This window comes from Odocoileus virginianus, unplaced genomic scaffold, assembly GCF_023699985.2.
Source record: "Odocoileus virginianus isolate 20LAN1187 ecotype Illinois unplaced genomic scaffold, Ovbor_1.2 Unplaced_Scaffold_5, whole genome shotgun sequence".
In the NCBI taxonomy this organism is placed as follows: domain Eukaryota; kingdom Metazoa; phylum Chordata; class Mammalia; order Artiodactyla; family Cervidae; genus Odocoileus; species Odocoileus virginianus.
Window position 1 is genome coordinate 1808921 of NW_027224267.1, and position 12322 is coordinate 1821242.

At 56.8% G+C, this 12322-nt stretch overlaps 1 protein-coding gene across 1 annotated transcript in view; it reads right to left on the reverse strand.

Annotated features, from left to right (window-relative positions):
* Nucleotides 1-12322, reverse strand: part of SORCS2 (sortilin related VPS10 domain containing receptor 2) — a 487624-nt gene that overhangs the window by 351067 nt on the left and 124235 nt on the right. The gene's annotated exons all lie outside the window — the stretch shown is intronic.

The following is a 12322-nucleotide window of genomic DNA, read 5'->3' on the forward strand; positions in this document are numbered from 1 at the left end:
TCCAGAGGAGAGGAAATTTTGGCTGTTGAAACCACCCAGCCTGGGGCCCTTTGTTACCCAGCCCCGGCAGACAGATACATACACACCCCGGGTCACACTCTAGTTGGGAGTCGTGTTTCTGGGTCGTGGGACAGCTGCCCAGCCAACTGCATGGACCTGCTCCCCGGCAGAGGCCACTTCTCCAGAACAAAGCCACTGACTGCACCAGGGGAGGCTCAGGCAGGTGGCAGTAGCCAGGTGATGCTGGACTTTCTCCCCAGCCGGTCGACACTCCATCCCCCCAGCCCCACGGGGCCGCACCCCCAATCCAGGCGGCAGCACAGTGACAGGTGACAACCCCAGGGTCACACGTGAGGCATCAAAGTCGCGAGGATCAACCTTCTGGGAGGCCCCCAGGGAAGCTGGGGAGGCCCCTCTCAGAAGGGGTCTTTGTGGGGGTGGCCGAGGGGTGCCGCAGTGCCCCCCAGAGTCTGCCCTGCAGCAGCCCAGTGGGTCTCTGCATGTTTTCCGTGGAGGCAGCAGCTCCTGCTGTGGGAAGGGCTTTGGGGGCCGCGTGGGCCACGTGCTCCCCAGAAGCCGCAGACACGCCCCCCAGCAGCGGCAGCACGGCCCCAGGAACTGTAACCCATCATGCCAGTGACTGGTGCCCTGCCACTCGGGATTAAATAAATGGTCTCCAACTGTGATTGAGGCGGTGCATAAAATATCTCAAAATTAATTTTTAAAGAATAAGTGAGGGCATGAACGTTTTATGTGCGAGCTGACGGATGAGGACCGCAGCGTGGGGTGGGGTGAGGGGTGCCGGGGGTGGGGGGGGCAGGCCAGAATATGCTGCAGAAAGAGCACTGGACCAGGAGTCCCTGAGCCTCGCACCCGGCCCCGCCCGAGCCTCTGGGTGGCTCAGCCTCGGTTTCCACACCGGCTCAGAGGGACTTGGACCGGATGGCCTCTTAGCCCGTGAGCTCCATTCAGCACAGACTAGACAGCCCAGCATGCTTGTCATCCAGTCAACCAGCATGCACGGTGCACCTGCAGCTGCCAGGCTACGTGCTGCCGCCAGGGAGCTCGGCCCCCAGGGGAACCCAACAACAGGCTGGCGGTGGGGTACACAGACAGCCGCAGAGCACCTGCAGGGGCCCACAGGCGACCCCACGGGCAGCTCGCAGGTCAGGGAAGGGGGTTTCCGGCAGGGGAACCGCATGTGCCACTGCAGACCCGCAGACAGGACGCTCGCTCCAGAAACTCCAAGGAGCCCCCAGGGGCCTGGAGGGGAGGCAGGACGGAAGGCTCAGGGTCGGCTCCTGGGCGGCCAGGCACGCCCTGCCAAGGGGTGTGGACCTCACCACACACGCTGCAGAGAGCACGCAGACCCCGATCTTCCATCAGGATTTAGAGCCTGGCAACTGTTCTCTGAGGTGGCGCTAGCAGTAAAGAACCCAGCTGCCAATGGAGGAGATGCAAGAGACACGGGTTCGATCCCTGTGTTGGGAAGATCCCCTAGAGAAGGACATGGCAACCCACTCCAGTATTCTTGCCTGGAGAACCCCATGGACAGAGGAGTCTGGTGAGCTACAGTCCGTGGGGCCACAAATAGTCGGACATGACACTAGTGAGTGTCTGAGCACTCACGCAACCAATCTCCACACCACAGCCAGGCTGCAAAGCTGGCCCCATCACTACAGTGAGGAGCCACTTCAGGGGCTCCACACCATCTCCAAAGTCCAAGCCCCTTCCTGTGGCTAGAAGGCACTTCGGGGCCTGCCCACCAGGCCCCTGGCCAGACACTTGACTGCCTGCCGGTTCCTCCAACAGGCCAGGTTTCCTCCCACCACAGGGCCTTTGCACTTGCATCCCTGCCCCGCTCCCAACTCCGCTTGAGTGCCCATCACATGTCTATCCACAGGTCATGTTCCCAGGAAAGCCCTCGGGTCCAACTCCTGCCCTTTTCCCCCTTACTCTCCTTCCTCTTCGCAGCAACCGCTATCGTCAACAATTACCCGTGCAATTATCCACTTAGTGTCTCTCCCGGCCCCCAGCCTGCCTGTTCCAGACAAGCAGGAACACACCCTCCCCCCATGAGTGCTGCGTGCCAGACCTTCCCACCAGGTCCCCACAGAGCAGGTATTTGTCAAATCCTTGTAAGTGAATGAACACATGGGCGAATGAGTGGATTAATGAAAACCCCTGTGACCCCAACACTTTGAGATTCTACAGGGAATGTCTGTCTACAGGAATCCTCAGGTAGGAGGGAGGTCCCACAGGGCTCTGATGTGTAGAGCAGGAGCTTGTCAAACTAAGCCTTCCTGCCTCTTTAGCCACCAGTATTTATTAAACTGTCCACGGAATTCTCCAGGCAAGAATACTGGAGTGGGTAGTCATTCCCTTCTCCAGGGGATCTTCCTGATCCAGGGATCGAATCCAGGTCTCCTGCATTGCAGGCAGATTCTTTACTGTCTGCGCCACCAGGGAAGCCCATTTTTTAAACTTTTCTGGTGATTTGGTGGTAAAGAATCTGCCTACAATGCAGAAGACCTTGGTTTGATCCCTGGGTCAGGAAAATCCCCTGGAGAAGGAAACGGCAACCCACTCCAGTATTCTTGCCTGGGGAAATCCCATGGATGGAGGAGCCTGGTGGGCTACAGTCCACGGGGTCGCAAAGAGTTGGCCACGACCAAGCAGCTTAGTACTCTTGCATGCAGTGTTTGCACGGCCCTTTGGCCCCTGTCATCTCAGTAGCTCCTACCACCATGCTGGCCGTAACGGCCTTGATTCCTGCTTCTCAGGCAGGAACAGGGGCAGCTTGGCGATGAGTCCAGGTCCGGGGCAATCCGTCCCAGCTCTGCACTCTTTCTGACTCAGCCAGCTGGGCCTTGAGCCCAGAGCACAAAGATCCTCTGAACCCTGGAAGCTGCCTCACGCCTTGGGGCCAGCTGCTCGCAGCATCTGCACGAGGGTCTGGGAGGACCCAAGAACCCCCGTCCTGGCAGACAGGAGCCCCTCAGCCTCCTGCTTGCCTGGATCCGCCTGGCCCAGGCCGTGGCCCTGAACCCCCCTCCCTCCCCAGCCCCGAGGAGGGACTCCAAGAGTTAGGGTCTCCCGGCCAACCCCGACCCCAGGAGCACAGTCATCACAGGGAGGCTGGGCTCACACCTCCTCCCAGAAGCCCCCAACCCCACCAGGTCACTGAACTACCTGCCAGACACACGGTCACTTCCCTTCCATCAACCGAGCAGGTGGGGGGTGGTCACAAAAAGGCAGGTGGGGCCTCCTCTAGCTCATCTAGCTTCTTCTCCTGGGAGGTGGGGTAGCCCATCCCCTCCAGGACGGGAGGAAGACCCCCATCCACACCCTCAGATGACATAGCACGTCATAGCACAGAACAAAGCAGTTGTCACCTATCTGAGACTTTAGTTTATAAAGTGGACTGAGGGGTCTTCCTTGGTGGTCCAGTGGTTAGGACTCCATGCTTTCACTGCCAAGGGCACAACTTCTATCTCTAGCTGGGAACTAAGATCCCACAAACCCTGTGGTGTGGCCAAAAAAAAGAAAAAAATAGCGGACTCCAGTGGACAGCCAGGGCTGGGGGAGAAGTGAGCTGTCATCAGTTACCTTCCCCCCAAACCCAAGTGAGAAAGCCAGGCACTGCCAACCCCGGGCAGTAGGGGGCAGAGCTGAGACGTGAACCAGGCGGCCTCTAAACCCAGCAGCGGAGGTCCCCGCCCTGGCCTTCCAGCCTCCTCCGTCCTGCACGGCCCCAGGCACCCCTCCTTGCAGGAAGAGCCACTGGACCGTCAGATTGGGAGCCCGGATCTTCTAGCCTCCCCGAGCCTCACTATCTTCATATGTGAATGGGCTAATGCAGCCCAGCCAGAGATCCGCCTAGAAAGCTGGCCGGGGCTGTGTGCCTTTGAGGAAGGAGGGCTGCTGATGCCCAGTCCTGGAAATCCCAGCCCCATCTGCCTCCAGCAAGACACACCTGCCATCCTGAAACAGCCTCCTCCTGTTTACAGGAAGGTGAGGAAGAGGGCGAGAGCAGGAGGGAAGCCAAGTGGCCAGCCCCCTGACCGGGGAGCGGCAAGAGCCCGGCAACAAACCATCCCTGGAGGCAGCTCTCGGCAGGTCGGGGGTTGGCGGGGTGTAGGTGGGTGCGCGCTGATGAAGGAACCTCCAGGAGGAACCGCTCTCACGTGTTTTGGTTCTCGGGGAAATGTTTGGGTTATCAAAGCACCCTCCCTCCCTGTAAAATTCCCTTCTCTCCCAGGGGAGGGTGCAGAACAAAAGCAGGTCTTTTTTTGTCTTCCTTTCCCAGTCGAACTGGAGACCTGTGCAAAAACCACTAAAAGCAAGGCATCTCCTACCCCGTTGTCAGGGCTTCCCTGGTTGCTCAGACAGTAAAGAATCTGCCTGCAATGCGGGAGACCTGGGTTCGATCTCTGGGTCAGGAAGATCCCCTGGAGAAGGAAATGGCAACTCACTCCAGTATTCTTGCCTGGGAAATTCCATGGACAGAGGAGCCTGGTGGGCTACAGTCCATGGGGTCACAAAGAGGTGGACATGACTGAGCGACTATCACACTACTGCTAAGTCACGTCAGTTGTGTCCAACTCTGTGCGACCCCATCCTTGGGATTCTCCAGGCAAGAACACTGGACTGGGTTGCCATTTCCTTCTCCAATGCATAAAAGTGAAAAGTGAAAGTGCAGTCGCTCAATCATGTCTGACTCTTCGCGACCCCATGGACTGCAGCCTACCAGGCTCCTCCGTCCATGGGATTTTCCAGGCAAGAGTACTGGAGTGGGGTGCTATTGCCTTCTCCAATCACACTACTACTAGGGGCATGGTGATGAGAAGAGAAGGGTGGGGTGGGTGGGGCGTGTCCTGGACAAGACTTGCCAGGGATTTTGGAATTGCAAGCGTGAAGGTGGATTTGACCTTGGCACTGCTGACCAGCTCTGGGCTGGGTGAAGCAATGCAGATGCCTTCTGTGTGAAATGCTCCACGGCTCCCCACTGCTACCAAGATCCAGTTCAGAGTCCTTACCCTGGAGATGGCATCTCAATCCACCTCCTGAGCTTTATTTCCTCCTAACCTCTAGTCACAGAGCTCTCCTCTCTGCTCTGGACAATGCCTTCTACTCTGATGCACACTATGCTCTCTACCAAGAATTCCCACACCCACCAGCTTCATCAGCCAACACCTACCCATCCTACAAAGCCTGTTCATGAAGCCTTCCTCAGAGTGGCCTGAAGAATAGTCCCTCCCTCTCTGTGTCCCAGGGCACTTTATCACCACTACCACCCAAACACAGTGGGCCCCCATGGTCTTCCCCTCCCCATCTCCCACAGTGGACAGTGAGTTCCAAAAGGGCAGGTCCTGTGTCCAGCTCCGCTCTGTATCCACAGGCCTTGGACACATCTCCACGGCTTTGATTCCTCTTGTTTGTGGTCCTAGACCATGTAGCCTCCTGCAACAATCAGCGAGGTCCAGGTCATCCTACTTGACTAAGCCCAGGATTCATGTGCATCTATTAAGGGTTTAAAATTATTCACAAATAAAACTCAGTCATGAGACTGTCCACTCACTCACCTACTCATCCAACCATCTATCTACCTATCCATGCATCCATCAACATATCCATCCATCATCCATCCATCCATCTACCTATCCACCATCCATCCACCCACACATCCATCCCTCCATCTGCCCATTCATCCACCATCCATCCCTCCACCAGCCATCCATCAACCTGTCCGACATCCTTCTATCCACCCATCCATCTATCTATCCATCAACCCACCCACCATCCATCCATCCACCCATCAACCTATCCACCATCCAACTATACATCCACCCATCCATCCATCCATCATCCACCCATCAACCCATCCATCCATCTATCCACCACTCATCCATCCCTCCATCCACCCATCCATCCATCTACCATCCATACATCAACCTGTCTGACATCTATCTATCCATCCATCTATCATCTATCCATCCACCCATCCATCCATCCATCAACCTATCTATCAACCCATCCAACATCCATCCATCCACCCATCAACCTATCCTCTGTCCAACTATACATCCACCCATCCATTCTTTCATCCACCACCCATCCACCAACCTGTCCAACATCCATCTATCCATCCACCCATCATCCATTCATCCACCCCTCCATCTACCCATCCATCCATCCTTCAACCAACACATCTATCAACCCATCCACCAACCATCCATCCACCCATCCGCCAACCATTCATCCATCCACCTATCCATACACCCATCCATCCATCTACCTATCCACCATCCATCCATCAACCCATCCACCCACCCATCTATCCATCCATCCATCCATCTATCCACCCATCTATCCACCCACTCAGTACCCATTTCTTGAACAACTACTACGTGCCAGGCCCTGTGCCAGGCCTGGGGAATAAACACCACAGACAAGTCCTGGCTCTCACAGAACTCACAGCCTCAAGGGCTTGACAGACAACAAAGCATAAGAAGGCAGGATGAGGGCCTGACAGAGCCACCTGGGGACCAGAGGTGCCTGGCGGAGTCTGGGAAATCTAGAGTAGGAGTCGTGATTGGCTAAGGGAAAGGGGAGAAGGGGGTTCCAGGGGGAGGAGCCAGCAGGGAAGGAGGCTGGGCATGAAAAGAACCCCGGGACAGCTGCACTGGGGCCGTGGGGGAGGGTGGTGAGGGAGAAGCAGGGCCAGGACCAGGGCGGGAACAGGGAGGCCGTGATGGGGAGGGGGCATCACGTTTGCGGGGAGGGGGCCACTCTCAGGCTCTATCCCTGAGTGAGGACCTCCGCACAGTCGATGCCCCAGACTCCTCACCCTGGGAAGACTCTCAGTGGGCAGGGTTGTCGAGAGGAATAAGATGATGGGAAAGTGAAAAGAAAGTGAAAGTCGCTCAGTCGTGTCTGGCTCTTTGCGACCCCATGGACTACAGAGTCCATGGAATTCTCCAGGCCAGAATACTGGAGTGGGTAGCCTTTTCCTTCTCCAGGGGATCTTCCTGATCCAGGGATTGAACCCAGGTCTCCCGCACTGAAGGCAGATTCTTTACCAGCTGAACCACCAGGGAAGCCCAAGAAAACTGGAGTGGGTAGCCTATCCCTTCTCCAACGGATCTTCCTGATCCAGGAATCAAACTGGGGTCTCCTGCATTGCAGGCAGATTCTTTGCCAACTGAGCTATGAGGGAAGCCCAAGATGATGGGGAGACTGAGACAACAGTCCAAAACAGCAGGAGCCGCAGAAGGCTCTGGCGCCAGGATGCGTCCAGTCGGCTCTCGTTTTAGGGTGCTCTCCCGGCAGCCTGGAGGCCAGACCAAGGGGGCAGAGATGGAGGAAACATCAGCTCAACGACCAGCCCTGCCGTTTCCCGCCCCAGGAGGTGTGAGCTGGTTTCTCTGCCCATTTCAGGCCCACAGCTTTCCTGGGCCCCTTCCCCAGCCCAGTTCAGGGAAGGAGAAATGTTTGGACAGAAAGAAACATTGACCACAAGATACAGCTTCATGTTGAAGGCATTCCATCCATAAGCTGCTTCCTTATTGCTTTCAGATGGTTTGAAAGAACTGGCTTGGAGCCTTCGGTGGGGAAACAAGAGCCACAGGGTTGGGGCTACAAGGCAGAGGCTGGATCCGGCCTCCAGAAACACAGGCACACAGGTCAGGGCCCTGGCTCTGTTTTGGGGTGTCTCCTTTGCGCTCCCTTGAGCCCAAGAGGAAGCAGGTTTAGTGCGAAAGCCGGCCGACCCACACCCCCTGCGACACCAACATCTCGTTTGAAAACAGCCACCATCTTCGCAGAGCAAGGGGCCTCAGAGAAGCCAGGAGGCACACGAAGCATCTGACAGAGTCTCCGGGGCTGCTGCGGCTTCCAGCAGGTGCTTCTGGCCCTCATGGGCCTGGCTGGGAGATGCCCCGAGTCATCGTGACCTTCCCTGGGCACCTACTGTGTGCTGGATGCTGCAGGAGCCAAGAGAAAGCAGCTGTCCTTGTATCTAGGATAAACGAGGTGATACACGAGGGGGCTGGCACGTAGTAGGTGCTCATTAAGCATGGTTCCCTCCCTGCTGCTTCTGCCTGTGGACACTGGTTCATGTAGATGCTGCACCCCCAAGCTGTACCCTACTCTGTAAGAGCCTTGGCGAGGCTTCCCGCCTGTTCCCCAGGACTGGCTGGGTGATTTGGGCAAAAACCCACTCTCAGGATGGCCTGGTGGAGCCCCTGTGTTCAAGCCTGGACCCCTCCCCTTCCTGTGAGACCTCCAGCAGTTCACGACCCCTCTAGGAGCCTCCGCGTCCCTGGGGCTCCCCAGGTCCACCCAGCAGGGTCTGGACATTCCCACCAGATGGAGAGCCGAAGCCACTTGACGCCCTGCCTCTCACAGCACCCCATGGAGCAGCCTCGCGGGTCAACTGGGAGCTCATTAGAAACAGCATCCGGCCTCACCCGGACCCACTGAATCAGAACCTGAATTTTAACAAGATCCCCGGGGACAGTGGGTGTCTGAGAACCTGAGAGGCGCTGCCAGGAGGAGCCGGAAGGGGGGGCCCTTCCTTCCCATGCCTCGCTCGGCTTTAAATCGATCCCCTACCCACTGGCTCGCCAGCCCTCCGCTCCCAGCTGAGGTTAGACTCCGCCTCGCTTCCACCAGCATCTCTCAAGTCCCCCACCCGCTCACCTGTGGTCCTGTCACTCCCAGCTTCACAGATCCACACTACCACACTGCCCCTCAGGTGCCGGCCCCTGCCCCCAGGTGCCCTGACCCAGCATCATGCCACCAGCTCTGGGCTCAGGGGCAGAAGAACCTCCCTGAGTCTGAGGCTGGGGCTGTGAACAGGCCTGGATCACACAAGTCCCATGTGCTCCTGGCCCCAGTGGTTTCCAAACCGAAGAGAAAGAACCCCAGAGGCCACCATGTGGGCAAAGCCCCCACTGTGTGATCTGACCTTCGCCCCCCTCCTCCAGCCTGTCCCCCCACCTCCAGGCCCTGGGACAACCACACACAGACTCCCTTGGCACTTTGATCCTCTGTCCCCTGTGGGTCTCTCTTGGGGAAGCCCAGCCAGCTCACCCGGAGGCCCTGAGAACGTTGCTTCCCTCTGAGGCTGTTTCCTGGATGCTATGAGCAAGAAGACCCATACTTCTCAGGGCAGAGGCAGGGGCAGGGCTCCCAGGCAGGTGTGGGCACCAGTTGCACACGAGGGACCAGAGGACTGTCCACGGCAGCATTGATTTTCATTTCCAAATTCTGCACTTTATTTCTAAATTTTCCACCCGTTTCTAAATTCTGGGACCACCGTGCCAAGTAGAAGGAGCTGGGAGACCCAAGGTCAAGGCCCGACTGGGACAGTACTTGCTGTTTCCCCGTCAGGGAGAGGGCGTGTGTCCCAGAAGGACACCCCACAAGCCAGGGGTGTGGGTGGCGATGCAGGAGTCCTGTGCTCCCGGGAGAATGCGGGCGCCTTGGGCGGAGCTGGCCAAGAGGCTCTGTGCAGTGGGCTGACGAACGGCCCCAAAGGCGTCCAAGTCCTAATTCCCTGAACCTTGAACATGTTGCCTAACGTGGCAAAAGGGATTTCGAAGATGCTATGGGGTTAAGCAAGAGGTGGGGATTTATCCTGGATGGTCCAGGTGGGCCCTAAATGCAGCCACAATGTTCTCCTAAGACGGAGGCGGAGGGAGACTTGACCATGGGGCAGGAAACCAGACAGGTTACAATGGAGGTGGGGGTTGGAACGGTGCGAGGGAGGGGCCGTGAGCCCAGATGCTGGACATGGCGAGGACTGGACCCCGCCCCGGAGCCTCGGGAGGAAACGAGCCCTGCGCCTTTGCGTTTAGCTCCCGAAGGCTCGCAGCTGCCCCCGGGCCTTCAGAACCATAGGAGAGTAGGTCTGTGTTGCTTTCAGCCCCTACATTTGTGGTCTGCCTCTGAAGCACCCTCGGACGTCACATTTCCCTCCTGAGTTGAGTTTGGTGCAGTGAGCTGGGATGAAGGTTTTCACTAAAGAAAACTAGATTGGGATTGACATATACACAGTAAGGATTGATGCTTTTGAACTGTGGTGTTGGAGAAGACTCTTGAGAGTCCCTTGGACTGTGAGGAGATCCAACCAGTCCATCCTAAAGGAAATCAGTCCTGGGTGTTCACTGGAAGGACTGATGCTGAAGCTGAAACTCCAATACTTTGGCCTCCTGATTCAAAGAACTGACTCATTGGAAAAGACCCTGATGATTGAAAGATGGAAGGCAGGAGGAGAAGGAGACAAGAGGACGAGATGGCTGGAGGGCATCACCGACTCAATGGATATGAGTTTGAGTAAGCTTCGGGAGTTGGTGATGGACAGGGAAACCTGGCGTGCTGCAGTCCATGGGGTCACAAAGAGTCGGACATGACTGAGCGACCTGAACTGAACTGATACACACTACTCTACGGAAGATAGATAGCTGATAAGGACTTACTGTGTAGCACAGAGAACTCTACTGCTCTGTAATAGCCTAAATGGGAAAAGAATCTAAAAAGCGGTGAATGTATGTATGTGTATAACTGATTCACATTGCATATACCTGAAACTAGCACAACACTGTAAATCAACTCTACTCCAATTAAATCTTTTTTAAAAATTAAAAAGAAAACTGGATGTGAGCTGGGCTCCCCTGCAGGCTACACTGTGTTCAGGTGGGGGGCGGGGGACCCGCGGTTCCGAGGGCCCCTCAGCTGCACACGCGGCCAGCGATGCGGACACCACCCTTTCCTCGAGTGGCTCCATGTGGCTGGCGGCCGTGTCCTCGGTGGGTTGGGAGACTGGCCTGCTGACCTTTGGCTCTGCCTGAAGCTTGTCCCACTCCCTCAATTCCTGGACCCCGGGGGCTTTCCCAGGTAAGCCAGCAGGAACCCGGCTTCCCCTGTGCAGGCAGTGGGAAGATCAGCCCTCCAGAGGCCAGGTCCCAGCCCAGGCCAGCTCCGCGGGGCTCTGAAAGCCCCTATTGAGTGTGGAGCTTGACCCGGCAGCCTTGCTGGGAGCTCTGAGTCACAGGACTTGGAAAGAGCCTCTGGATTCTTTCCCAGAGCCGGAACACAGGCCTAGGGGGATTCAAAAACCACTTTTGCTCCAACTTGGCCTTTGTGCAGGAGGCTTCAGAGTCTGCAGGGGACTCGGGGAGAACGCACCCCACCTGATCACTGCTGTGGGCCAGCGGTGGGCCATCTGGGGCCTCTCAGTATGCAGGACTCCAGTCTTACCTGAGCTACCTTGGATGCCACAAGCAGGGCTGCTGGACACAGAAGGCTCTTTCTCAGGCTGCAAGGGCAGGCCCACAAGAATCAGTTGAGCACATGTGGGGAAACCAAGGTCCCCCGAGGGGCTGCCCTTGGTCAAGGTCACAGAAGGTGGTCAGTGGCAAAACCAGTGCCCTTCACAGTGTGGATAAATGACAAGCATTTGCCTTTGTCTTCACAGATCATAAGTCCATGTGGCAAAGATAGGGGCTTCCAGCTGCTCTGATGGGCCTGAGTGTCAAGCCCAGCCAGCCTCAATCTCAGTGGGCATGTGACCGTGTCTCAGAGCCTCAGTTTCTTCATCTGGAAAACGGGAATGACAATAGCCCTGCCTGGAGTGGCTATAAGGATTTAACAGTGAGCACAGGTCAAAAACCCAGTATGATGGCCAGCACAGAGCAGGTGCTGGACCTCTGAGGATAAAGAAGAGAAGGATAAATTCACAGTGAAGTCCCTAGCTCAGGAACTCATGTGTGTTCCGGGGTGGGGGGATACAAGAAAAAACTTTACACGCCTTCAACAGGGCAGAGTATGGGCAGCAGCCCCAGAGAGGCCAGAGTAAGACTGCAGGGCCTTCACATGGGAGGAGCCTTCATGTGCCTGGGGAAGGAAAGAGGTTTCACGGAGGCGGCCATGTGGAGACTGATCCCCAAAGGTCAAGAAAGCTTCCAATGGGCCAACAGGAGGCAGAAGGTAAGAGCCCACAAGTGGTTCCAGAGTGGAAACGACACTGATGGGGGGAGCTGATGATGAGTGAGGGGTTGAAGGGCGTCCCCCCAAACTCACACCTACCTGGGACCTCAGAGCATGAGCTTGTTTGGAAATGGGGTCTTTGTAGATGTGACCACGTTAAGATGGGGCCATACGAGGTAAGGATGGGCTCTGAATCCGATGACTTATAAGAGCAAGGAGCCGGGGGGTGGGACACCACACACAGAGAGGAAGGTCAACAGTGCCGCTGCAGGACAAGGATGCCCGGGACAGCAAGGAGCCCCAGGCGCCGGACAGGCAGGGAGGGCTC